Genomic DNA, 12,100 nt, shown 5'->3' with positions numbered 1-12,100 from the left:
AACAAAAGCATCCCACAAGAAGGATTTACAGATGCTGCAGACTTTTAGCAGCTGTTACAGTCCTGGCCCCTGGATGGCTGCCTCCACTGTGCTCCCCCCGGGGGTGGGGGGGTGGGGACCTTCCTGTCTGACTTGTCTTAAAGGGACCCGCCTGCGCCAGGACAGGCGGACCCCACCCAGGTAGGACCCTCCTCACCGCTACCCCTCCCACACTGAGGCCGGTCCTCGGCCTCTCTGAAGTGACTCCAGCGCCCAGGGCCATGGCTCTGCCCAGAAATGACAGACATGATCCCTCTGGTTTCTCTTCTGCAGATTAGATTTGGGCAACAGCTGTTCAGATGTGCGAGCCTCCAACAGACTCCGTGTCTGCTGGGAAGGAATCTCTGTGCTCGGGGTCTGGATCATCCGCCATGGCTGGTGTGGGCTGGGCTGAGGGTGAGTGACGTGGTACAACCCAGCAGAAGGAGCACCCGGAGGGGAGAAAGTGCTGGAAGCAGGGGAAGCAGAGGGAAAGAAGAAACGAGGAGCTGGAGAGCCAGAATGTCCTGAATGGAGACTTGGAGTGGGGCCAGTAAAAGTGTGTGTGTGTGTCCCCTCCCCCAGCACCAGCAGGCCCACAGACCTGGGTGCAAAAGGTGTTGTAGAGAGAAAACTTGGGACCAGCAGCTCAGGATACCTAAGTTCTGTCCTAACTGCCACCCAGCCTCTGTGTGACCAGGGAAAGCCCCTTTCCCTCTCTGGGCTTTCGTTCATCCACCTTGAAGACAGACAACAAAGGAAAATGTGAAGGATGGGGCCAGAGGCATGAGTCGGTGCTCAACAAACATGACTCCTCATCTAGTAACCTAAGGACAGCCGTTGACCCCTTCCCAGGGGTTGAGACCCTTCCCCAGCCCAGACAGTCCATTTCTGAAAGAATCCATCTTTTCTTCCCTCATCAGCATGGGCAGGGCCCTCCACACCCAGATCCCACGAGGACCCTGCTCAGAGCTGGGGGTGAAGGTAGGGGTTTGAACAGTAAGAAGGGAAGAAAGCTGGGGGTGGAGGGAGGTGGGCAGACATGGCGACGAGGGCCGCAGGGGTTCCCGTAGCAGAGCTTGACATTGGTACCTGCCAAGACTCTTCCTGCTCCTCCCCGACTTGCCCATCCAACCTGCACCTGTTCCCTCCCTCCCCGCCAACCAGCACACATTCCTTAGGCCTATAACTCTGGACTCAAGTCATTCTGGTTGGTGCTATGGCTCAACATTCGTGGAGTTTCCAAGCTAAATTCAACATCCTAGACCCACCAGAGGCAAGAGAATTTAGTAAGATACAGGCCTTATCTGTCAAGAACGTTTAACGACAATTGCAAGAACACCTATTTGATCACACTAGATAATACCACGTGGCAAATTCAACTGCCTTCAAGATCTAGACAGATGGGGCACCTGGGTGGCTCAGTTGGTTAAGCGACTGCCTTCGGCTCAGGTCATGATCCTGGAGTCCCGGGATCGAGTCCCGCATCGGGCTCCCTGCTCGGCAGGGAGTCTGCTTCTCCCTCTGACCCTCCCCCTCTCATGTGCTCTCTCTCTCTCTCATTCTCTCTGTCTCAAATAAATAAATAAAATCTTTAAAAAAAAAAAGATCTAGACAGATGATGTAGGTGGCTGAAGCAGCCTGGTGGAAGGCAGTAGGGCATGGTGGGGCCTGGGGACCTATTTCAAAGTGGGCCAAAGAAAAGATAGCTGCTGCTAGCCACCTTTGGTGACATGTCTGAATTCTTACTAAGTGCCAGGCACTGTGTGAAGAGCTCTCATACGTTATTTTCCTTAGTTCTCTTAAGAATTCTATGAGAGGGACGGGGTGGCTTAGTCAGTTAAGCATCTGCCCTCGGCTCAGGTCATGATCCCAGGGTCCTGGAATCGAGTCCCACATTGGGCTCCCTGCTTAGCGGGGGAGCCTGCTTCTCCCTCTGCCGCTCCCCCCTGCTTATGCTCTCTCTCTCTGACAAATAAATAAAATCTTAAAAAAGAGAGAGAGAGAGTTAAAAAAGAGAAAAGAATTCTATGACAGAGGGATTAGCATTGTAGGAGACAGAGTCTAAAGTGACCGGCATGATCCCTGTATCCTCATGTTCATGCTTTTGTGTAATCCCCTCCCCTTGAGAGTGGGCAGGACCTGTGACTTGTTTCTAACCAATAGAATAACCAAGATGCCAATATCTAACCAATACTGGCAGAAGTGGTGGGGCATCCCTCCCATGATTACCTGGCATCATAAAAGACTCAGTCTTGCTTGCAGATTGGTATAGAGACTTCCTCTCTTGCTGACATTGAAGAAGCAAGCTGTCAAGTTGTGAGAGAGCCTATGGAGAGGGCATCCTGGCTGGGAACTATGGGTGCCCTCTAGGAACTAGGGCAGCCTCCAGCCTGCAGCCGACAAAAGGATTTCAGTCCCACCACCACCAGGAGATGAATTCTGTCAGCCACCTGTGTGAGCCTAGAAGTGGATCCATCCCCACTGGAGCATCCAGATGAGAGCGCAGTCCTGGCTGACACCCTGGCCTTGCGGAGGACCCAGGGAAGCTGTGCCCAGACTCCCGCCCCACAGACACCATGGATAACAAATACGCATTGTTTTAAGTTGCTATGTTTATATAACTTATTATGATGCAGTAGAAAATGAAGTATTATCCCCATCTTCCCGATGAGGACCTCAAGCTCTGAGACCGATGAGAGTCATGTGATGAGTAGGAGCCACAGCAGGGGCCTGGACCAGTCCCCATACTGCAGGCCTACGTTCTCTCCAGGACTCAGGTCTCTGGGTGGCCACCTAGATAGGAGAGGAGTAACCTGCACAGCACTGATTCAATTACCCTATCTTCGTTTCAGTTCAACAATGTGATGTACTCCTTCCCGTGCGCCCAGCCCTGTGCTGGGCACTGGGGGTACAGCAGTGAGCAGCACAGACACGGAACCTGCTTTTGGGAAGTGGAAGGTGCAATGAGGGTTGTGAACACTGACAAGGGAGATCAGTGTGACGAGGATTTCAAAACAAGGAGGAATGGGATGAACTGGGAACATGTGCAGGGCAGCAGGCCTCGGCGAAGGCCAGGGACGGTCTCCTTGAGGAAGTGGCATGTCGGTCCCTTGGGGGTAGGCCTGGTGGGGAGTCAGCCCCTCGGCATTGCAAGTGAGTGAGAGGGCGGGTGAGTGGGTAAGCTTTCCTGGTCACAGGTCCCCAGGGAAGAAGGCTCTCCCAGCAATGTGAAATCATCCTGTTTCTGTGCACTGGCTTCCAAGACATCTTGTCCCAAGGACCCAGGGCCTCTATGACTAGGCCGTGACACCCATGATTCTGGAACACACTTCCAGGATGCATCATGGGCGGATGGGGTAAGGGCAGGGGTTGCTTAGCCGGGACTCTCATTCCCTAAACATACCTGGACATCTGGTGGTGGCGGGGGGGCGGGTGTTGCGGGGGGAGAACAGCAGGTGGGAGTGAAGACAAAGCAGGCAGATGAGGAGGGGCAAGGAAATGAGCAGAGCCAGAGAAAAGCACAGGAATTAGAAAACGGACCCCCCCATGAGCCCAGCTGCAGTCTGCGATGACTCAGCAGACTCGGGGGTCCTTGCCAGTGAGCTGGCAGCATGATATGGATCAGGCAGGGTCCCAGCAGGAAGCAGATGGCACACTCAGATTGGGCCATTCTCGGAGCATTCAATAAAGGGATGATTTTCAGAGGCCGGAACCTGGACCAATAGCAACAGTCCGTCCACTGTTAGGCCTGAAGGGGTGAGAGGTGGAGGGGGTGACTAGAACCCATCTGGGAGGATAGCACCCCTGATGGGAGCTGTGGCCTCAGTTGAGGGAGGCATCCAGATCATGGCCACCCCACAGGAGGTGTCCGGGGGGTGGGTACTAAGTGCCGCACACTCTCGCTCCTCTCTGCCTCCCACATGCTGTCCGTGCTCCCCACTGGTCCCCGTGCAGAGTAAGGGTGCCCCCCCTTGTAATCACCACAGGCCCGCCTCAGTGCACAGAGCAGGGAAGAGAAGGTGGGGAGCAGACCTGGAAGTGAGAAGAGACCCAATCCCAACCCCATCCCTTCCCAGCTGGGAACTCTGGACAATCTATTTGAACTACTTGGGCCTCAGTTTCCCCCTCTGATAAAGGGGAGGCTGAGCATGCTTATATTCAGTTGTTCTGAATTTGAAACGCAATGATATGTTTAAGGATTCCAGCTTGGAGCCCTGCATGCATTGGCTGGCTGCCAGCCCTTGGTTCCCAAGAGTTCCACAACAAGAACACAAAATCGGGGCCACTGAGAAACCAGACGCCAGCCCAAAAACCCTGGACATCAAACAATGCAAAGATGAGAAGCTTGCTCAGCAGGTCTTACAGTCCCTGCCAGGACTGAAACCCAGAAACTCTGTGTCTCTCTGCAGGGGCCTGTGGGGTGCATGCGTGCGCGCGCACACACACACACACACACACACACACACAGGCCCCAGCTGCGGGAGGGTGGTGCCCTGTGTCTTAGCCCCTCTGAAGAGAAGCAGCACCGGGCCTGCCCGAAGCCCAGGGTCTGCACTCGGGTATCTGAGATGGGTGGAGCAGTGGAAGCAGTCCTAGGGCCCGGCGCTGCCTGGAACCCCAGGCCCTGCTGCACGGATGCTCAGCAGCCCTCACCCACCTCCCTGGGTAGAAATCCTCCCATGCGCCCGCACGGATGCCACTTAGGTGGGACCCCAGCAGCAACAGGGTGGCCCTGCCTGGGACAGCCCTCCGGGCTTCCAGGACAGACTCTGGGCCCCACCTCGGCCTGCCAGTGACATGACCCCAGTGCCCAGAACAAAGGGCCTTGAGAGAGCCACAGCCTTCTGCCCTTTATTGCTTTATAACCCGTATCTCAGGTTCACAGGAAGAGGGTTTTCAAAGCAGGTCAGCAGTACCACTGCGGTCAGTTGTTTGAAAAGAAAGGAAACCAAAGTAGATCAAAGAACTGCAGGTGCAGCAGATTAAGGCCCTGGGTGGGAAGGGGCCCCGAGGGAAGGGTGTGAAGGCCTGGGGAGGTCTTTCGCAGGAGGAGCAGGAGAAGCTGCTTAGTCTCCCTCAAAAGCAGTCCCTGAGAGGAAGGAGACAGGGCTGCCCCTTCTGCTCTTTAGGTTGACAGAGGATGACTCGATGCATGACAGGGGCAAGCAAAGAGGAATAGGGGTCACTTGGAGGCCTGGCAGGAGCCCAGCGCTGCCCCGCGCCCACGCCTTGTCCTCCTCCAGCTCCTCCTCCAGCTCCTCTGCCCTGGGAGGCCCCGGCGGTGGACCCCAGGCCGCCACCGGCACCCCGCCAAACCCCGCACTGCCGGGGCCTCGCCTGCTGGCAACTGGACCTGCGGGAGCCTCCGGACTGCCCACCCAGCCAGGCTCCGGCCTGGAACTGCAGCGAGGCTCGGGCATGGGCACGCTCCCTTCTCTAAGCCACGCCTACTCTTCTCTGAGCCACACCTTCTCTTCTCCAAGCCACGCCTTCCCTTCTCTAAGCCACGCCCAGGAGCATCGGAGAGTCCAAAGGGGAACCGTGAAGTTTCCATACCTCCTTCCAATGAGACTGTGATGGAATTTACCAAGTTGCTTATCAGAAGTCTGGGCTGTAAACTTTATTTCACTGCCCGATTTTCCTTTCTCTTCATTCTTCAGGCTTCTTTTCCATTTATTTCATGCTGTTGTGTTGAATGAATCCTTTTTTTTTTTTTTGAACGAATCCTTTTTTTTAAGTTGTAAAATATTCCAAATATTTAGAAATGTATAGGGAATTATATAATGAACACCCTGGTCCCCACCTACCAGCTTTATCAATTCATAACATATTGCCACATTTGGTTTCATTCTGTTGCTTCTGGTGGTGGTGGTAAAATGGAACTAAGAAAATTTACCATTTCTTAACCATTTCAATTTCTTTTAGAAACCTAGAATTACACATACAGAGGCCCTGTGGCCTCTCCTCCATTCCCTTCCCTTCTTCCCTAGGAACAATCACCACTCTGAATGTGATTCTCTTATAAAATCAATACACGTGATACATGTTTTACTATGAAAACAATCCATACAGTGGAGAAGGACATAAAGCAAGAAGTAAAAATCCTCCTGCTCTCCACAATCTTAAACTTACTCCCCCTGAAGTACCCATTGTTAAAACTTTCCATGCATCTTTCCAGGTATTTTTAAATACATATGAATTATATTTGCTTATTTTCTTTCTTAATAGAGATGAATTTACATTATGTACTATGTTCTCCAATTTGCCTTTTGTTTCTGGTTATTGTAATTCCTTGGACATTTTTCCATGTGAGTACTGATAAATCTACCATATTCTTTTTAACAGCTGCGGGGGATTCTACTTTATTTAATAGTTTCCCATGGAGGGGCATTTAGGTGGTTTCCAGCTACTTCACTATTCTAAACAAGCCTGCACTGAACATCCTTGACATATAGTTTTCCTCACTTGTGGGACTATTGTATATCTGGAAATACCCAGAAGTGCAGTTTCTAGATAAAAAGGTATTGAACACTTGACATCTTGAAAGATATTGCCAAATCCCCCCTGGTAAAAATGGTCCATTTTAACACCAACCAATAACGAATGAGAGTTCCTGTCTCCCCATATCCTCAAGACTGTGTCTTTTCATACCACTGTCAGCCTTTTATTTATCTTCTTCTGTGAACTGTCTGCTCTTGTCTTTCCCCTAGCATTTTATGGGTTTATTTTTACATTTGAATCTTTGATCCATCTGGAATTAATTTTAGATGCACAACGAGATAGACATTCTTTTCAATTGACAATTACTGTTTTCCCTACTCTGTAAATAGATGGAGTTAAGTACAAAATAAAGGGAAAAGCAGATTTCTCACCACTCCAAACAGGCCACTGTTACCTGATTTTGCCTCCCCACTTGGAACTAGCCCACCTCGAGGCTCTAGGTTAAGGAAAGGAACGCTGCCTCTGCCCACCCTATCTTTATAGTGGATGGGCTGAACACAGATGCTCTGCAAACATCCAGTCATTCAACAAATAGGCAGTCAATGGAGCTTCGTTTTCCCCCCAAGGAGAAGTGTATTATACATGTAGGAAGAGGGGGTACAGCTGGATTTTTGGTGGCCAGAGGAGTAGCTGTGGCAGACAGCTCACCCAATTCCCCCTCTTCTATTATAACGGGGTTGATGCCAGGCACATGGCTGCCTAGCTAGGGACAGTGTCTCCCAGCCCTGTGAATCTAGCTGGAGCCATACAACTACACTCTCAGCAAGAGAATATGAACAAAGCTGGCATGTGTCCCTCTGGCTATAATGGCTTTAAAATATGACACAAATTCGGGGCGCCTGGGTGGCTCAGTCGGTTAAGCGTCTGCCTTCGGCTCAGGTCATGATCCCAGGGTCCTAGGATCGAGCCCCATATCGGGCTCCTTACTGAGCGGCAAGTCTGCTTCTCCCTCTCCTCCCTGCTTCTGCTCTCTCTCACTATTTCTGTCTCTCTCCAATAAATAAATAAAATCTTAAAATATATATATATGTATATATATATGACACAAATTCTTCAACCCTCTTTGTTAAGAGGTAGGGGGATCTATGACCGCTCCACTTGAACCTGGGCAGTCTTCAACTATAATGTGACTTCTAAGGCTAGGGTGTAGAGGTTTCTATCTAGTTCTCCAAGAACTCTTGCTCTTAGAGCCCTGAGCCTCCATAAAGCAGTCTAACTCCCCTGAGGCCACAGAACTGGAGAGGTGTCCTGGTACAAGCCTGGCTGAGCCTAGTCTTCCAGTCAAGCACCGGGTAAGTGAAGATGCCTCCAGATCATTCAACCACCAACAATCTGAGTCACCCTCAGTCATTGGAGTCTTAGCTGAGGCCCCAGCCTGTAGAGCAGAGAGACAAGCCACCCTCCCGGTGTTCTGTCCAAATTCCCCAGCATTCCTCGCCGACACATGGAATCTGTGAGGATAATGAAATGGTTGATGTCTTATAGCACTAAATGTCAGGGTGGTTTGTTATGCAGTAATAGATCACTGGAACCAAACTAAGACCTAGAAAACTCCCCCACCCCTTCCTGCGGGCTCCAAGCCAGAGGTGGCAATGACCTAGCCTCAACTATGCAGATGACAGCTCCTAGGGATGACAGAGCCATAGAATGGGAGGAACCCAGGTCCCTAAAGACCAGGGGGGACACTGCTGCTGGCTGATAAGAAAAACTCGCCTCAAGGGTTACATGAGAAAGGAATGAATGTCTTTATTCCTTCGCCAAACAAACAAAACAAAGATAGAGCAGAGGGCAAGGCAGACACGGTCTCTGACCTCTGGGAACTTCTGTCTTTGACTGGAGAGGAAGCTGGAGGGACGGGTCACAACTCCAGATGAAGCCTCCAAGATGATACAACTGGTTATTTAATGGAAGGTAAAATACGTTCTAGGCAGAGATACACAGGAAGCTGTAAAAACAACTCACAGGACTCCGACCCAGTGTGGGCGGACGTGGAAGGTAGCCCTGAGGAAGTGATGCTTGACCAGAAGGGTGAGTAAAAATTAAGTAGGATGGTAGAGAAGGAGGAGGGGAAGGCTGTTCTGGCAACACAGAAGTGGGTAGAGCACGTGCCAAGACTCCTAGTCAGGGGGATGGTGAGTTTGAGAAACTGGAAGAAAAAACAAGTCAATGTGAGCCTTGTGGGTCAAGCTATGGGTCAGATATGATCTCTAAGAAATGAGAATTCACAGGGTAATTCCAGCCGGAGACTCAGCCTCTGGAAGCGGTGTGGGGAGCAGACTGGGGGCAGGGAGCAGCGGGGGAGCTGATGGAGACCCCGTCCATGGTGGGGGCTGTGGCGATAAACAGGGTGATCAAGTTTGAGAGACATTTGGGAGGTGGTTGATAGGACTTAGGGGGCAAGGGAACTCACTGAGAGAGAAGTCAGGGATGAAACACCAGCGAGATGATGTCTGGTCTGTGAGTAAACTGTAATGTCAGAGCCAGAGGAAATCTAGGCATGACCAAGTTCAAAGGCAGCTCAGAGCCAGAGAAAGGGGGTCGGATTTGTAAGTGGGGGCCTTTGAGCAAATCACCTTGCTCAGGACCACTTAAGCATAAGGGCAAGGGCTGTGTTCATTCGTTCATTCAAAACACATGGTGAGGGGCACCTGGGTGGCTCAGTCAGTTAAACGTCTGCCTTCAGCTCAGGTCATGATCCCGGGGTCCTGGGATCGAGCCCCACATCGGGCTCCCTGCTCTGTGGGGGGAACCTGCTTCTCCCTCTCCCTCTGCCTGCCGCACCCCTGCTTGTGCTCTCTCAGTGTCAAATAAATAAAATCTTAAAAAAAACCCCACAAAAAACCATGGTGAGTGGTGCAAGAACTGTGCAATAAATAAGATGCAAGCAAAAAGTACGTGGTGTGTTAGTGACAGGGCTAAGGAGAACAAATAGAGTGGGGAAGGGGAGAGAAAGGGGAGTTAAATTTTTAGCTAGGATATTCAAAGTCTACACTTATGAGAAGGGTGGATCCAGGTTCTGTGGAATCTGAGGGGGGTCTCCTTTAGACAAAGTATTAAAATATCTTATTTTTGCAAATGGCACAAAGATACATGACAATCTGAATCGATTTCTAGGGCCTTGCACGGGGTGGTGCGAGTGAGGGGGCCCAGGGCAGAGCTTCAGGAGTTTCTCAGTAATCCACCTCTGCTCATGAGTAATAGGGCTGGGGAAGGGGAGGAGTGTGACTGTGGGTGTCACAAACAGAACCTGCTTCTGTGACTTGCAGCAAGTCATTCAATTACTCTGACCCCCAATTTCCTGATCTGTAGATGAGGAAAATAATATCATGACCTTATAAGATTTTTAAGGAGTAAATAAGGGCATATCAGTAAAGATCCTGACTCATAGTAATACATGGTAGCCAGAAGAAGAGGCAATTGTCCTAAACAATAAAATCATTGTAGCAGGTGTTGGATAAGTTGGTGTGGCACGTGCCATCGGCATTCTGGGAACCTCTCTGGCTGACGAACTTGCCCTTGTGGATGTTTTGGAAGATAAACTCCAAAGAGAAATGAGGCATCTCAGGCGGGAGCTCACTTCTTCAGATGCCAAAAACTGTGGCAGATAAAGATTACTCTGTGACTGCCAATTCTAAGATTGTGATGGAAAATGCAGGAGTCTGCCAGCAAGAGGAAGAGAGTCGTCTCAATCTGGAGCAGAGGAATGTTAATGTCTTCAAATTCATTATTCTCCAGATCATCAAGTACAGTCCCAGTTGCATCATAATTATATTTCCCAGCCCAGTGGATTCTCACATTCTCACATATGTTACCTGGAAACTAATCGGATTCCCTGAGCACCATGTGATGGGAAGTGAGTGTAATCTGGAATCTGCTAGATTTCTCCATCTTATGGCTGAAAAACTTGGCATTCATCCCAGCAGCTGCCGAGTTTGGGGAGAACCTAGTGTCTCAAGTGAGGCTCTATGGAGTGGAGTGAATGTGGCAGGTGTTTCTCTCTAGGAACTGAATCCAGAAACGGGAAGGGACCGTGATAATGAAAATTGGAAGGAAGTACATAAGATGGTGACTGGAAGGGTAGAGCCATCAAGCCAGAAGGATATACCTGCTGGGCTATTGGGTAAGCGTGGCTGATCTCATTGAATCCATGTTGAAAATCTATTCAGGATTCATTCCATGTCAGGGATGGCGAAGGGAATTCATGGCATTGAGAACGAAGTCTTCCTGAGCCTTCCACGTATCCTGAGTGCTCAGGGGTTAACCAGCATTATCAACCAGAAGCTGAAGGCTGACCAAGTTGCTCAACTCAAGAAAAGTGCAGATACCCTGGGGGACATCCAGAAGGGCCTAAAAGATCTGTGACTTCTGGGTTCTAGGCTACAGAAATTTAAAAACTCCAAAGTGGTTAACCATGAATCTCTAGTTTTTAACCATGTACGTGGATTATAGTTTGCTTTTTATCTTCCTAGATATGTGAATTTGGGCTCACAGAATCAAAGGCCACGCTTGGTTTAATGCTTGCAGTATGAGCCCTTGAACAAACAAAATTAACTATTGGGGGGAAAAAAGAAGAAAAGAAAAAAGAAAGAAAAGAAAGAAAGGGGGGGAGGGGGCTCAGGCAGGCCTGCGAATGTGGCCAGATCCTTCACTGCCTCAGCTGCCGCTTCTCCAGCTATCACACGGAAGGCAGGACAGTCCTAACGCCACCGCACAAGTCAGTTGTAAGGACATGATATGCAGGCGTGGACAGAGCCCAAGGCCACTGCTCCTGCCTTCTTCCTCTCCCAGTCAGACCCATGTTCCGGGACCTGTACCCAGGAGAGGATGGGCTGTGACAGCCTTGGGCACCCGGTGACCGAAAGCTCCCCCCAGGTCCTGGGTGTGTGGCGGGTACAGCAAATGGTCTCAGGCGTACAACAAAGCAAGCTCAGCCCATGGTGGGTGCTGGTGACGTTCGATGACTTAAAACAATTAAACCCATAATCAGAGGGTGCTCTGACTCGGCTGCTGTGGGTTTGCTTGCCCACGAGTCACAATCATCTTGCTGGGAGTGTGCATCAGCCGTTAGCCCTCAAAGTTCTGTTGCTAAGAGATTATGAACCAAATGATGTTTCCAAAAAATAACCACTACAGGATGTTCCAGGAGGGAGCCATAATAACAGCCCAAACAGAACGGATATGCTGTTATTGATAAATCCCTATAAAGAGCCAAGGAATGGGACAGCTGGGGGTAGCCTGGCCATGCACATCCTATGTAAATGTCTGGCTTGCCAAGGTTTTAAATATAACAAAATGCAGTTATCCATGAAAACTGTAAGGGATATAATATAAAGTCCTCATGATTCCAAAAGTTCTTTCATCAACCAAGATGTGTCTGTTGGAGGCCTGTTTTTCGCCTATCCCATGCATGTTTACAGCAATCTCAGCCACATTTAATAGCAGACAGCCCCTATGTCTAACACAGCTGTAACCACCCCTTGGTGACGCAGTGCCTGTGTGACAATTGATGAAGTGATTTCATGCAGCCGCTTGCAGCCGCCTCCACTTTTGCTCTGTTGCTGGGGTAACAGGAACCAGG

General features: G+C 50.2%; 1 pseudogene; it reads left to right on the top strand.

Moving 5' to 3' along the window:
- The first annotated feature begins 8,570 nt into the window (after window positions 1-8,570).
- On the top strand, window positions 8,571-10,884 carry LOC102749781 (L-lactate dehydrogenase B chain-like; annotated as a pseudogene).
- The last annotated feature ends 1,216 nt before the right edge of the window (window positions 10,885-12,100 follow it).

The sequence above is a fragment of the Leptonychotes weddellii genome, chromosome 4 (assembly GCF_054177405.1).
Source record: "Leptonychotes weddellii isolate Sample4059 chromosome 4, ASM5417740v2, whole genome shotgun sequence".
Classification (NCBI taxonomy): domain Eukaryota; kingdom Metazoa; phylum Chordata; class Mammalia; order Carnivora; family Phocidae; genus Leptonychotes; species Leptonychotes weddellii.
Note: the sequence above shows the minus strand (reverse complement) of the source record. Positions and strands in the feature narration are given on the sequence as shown.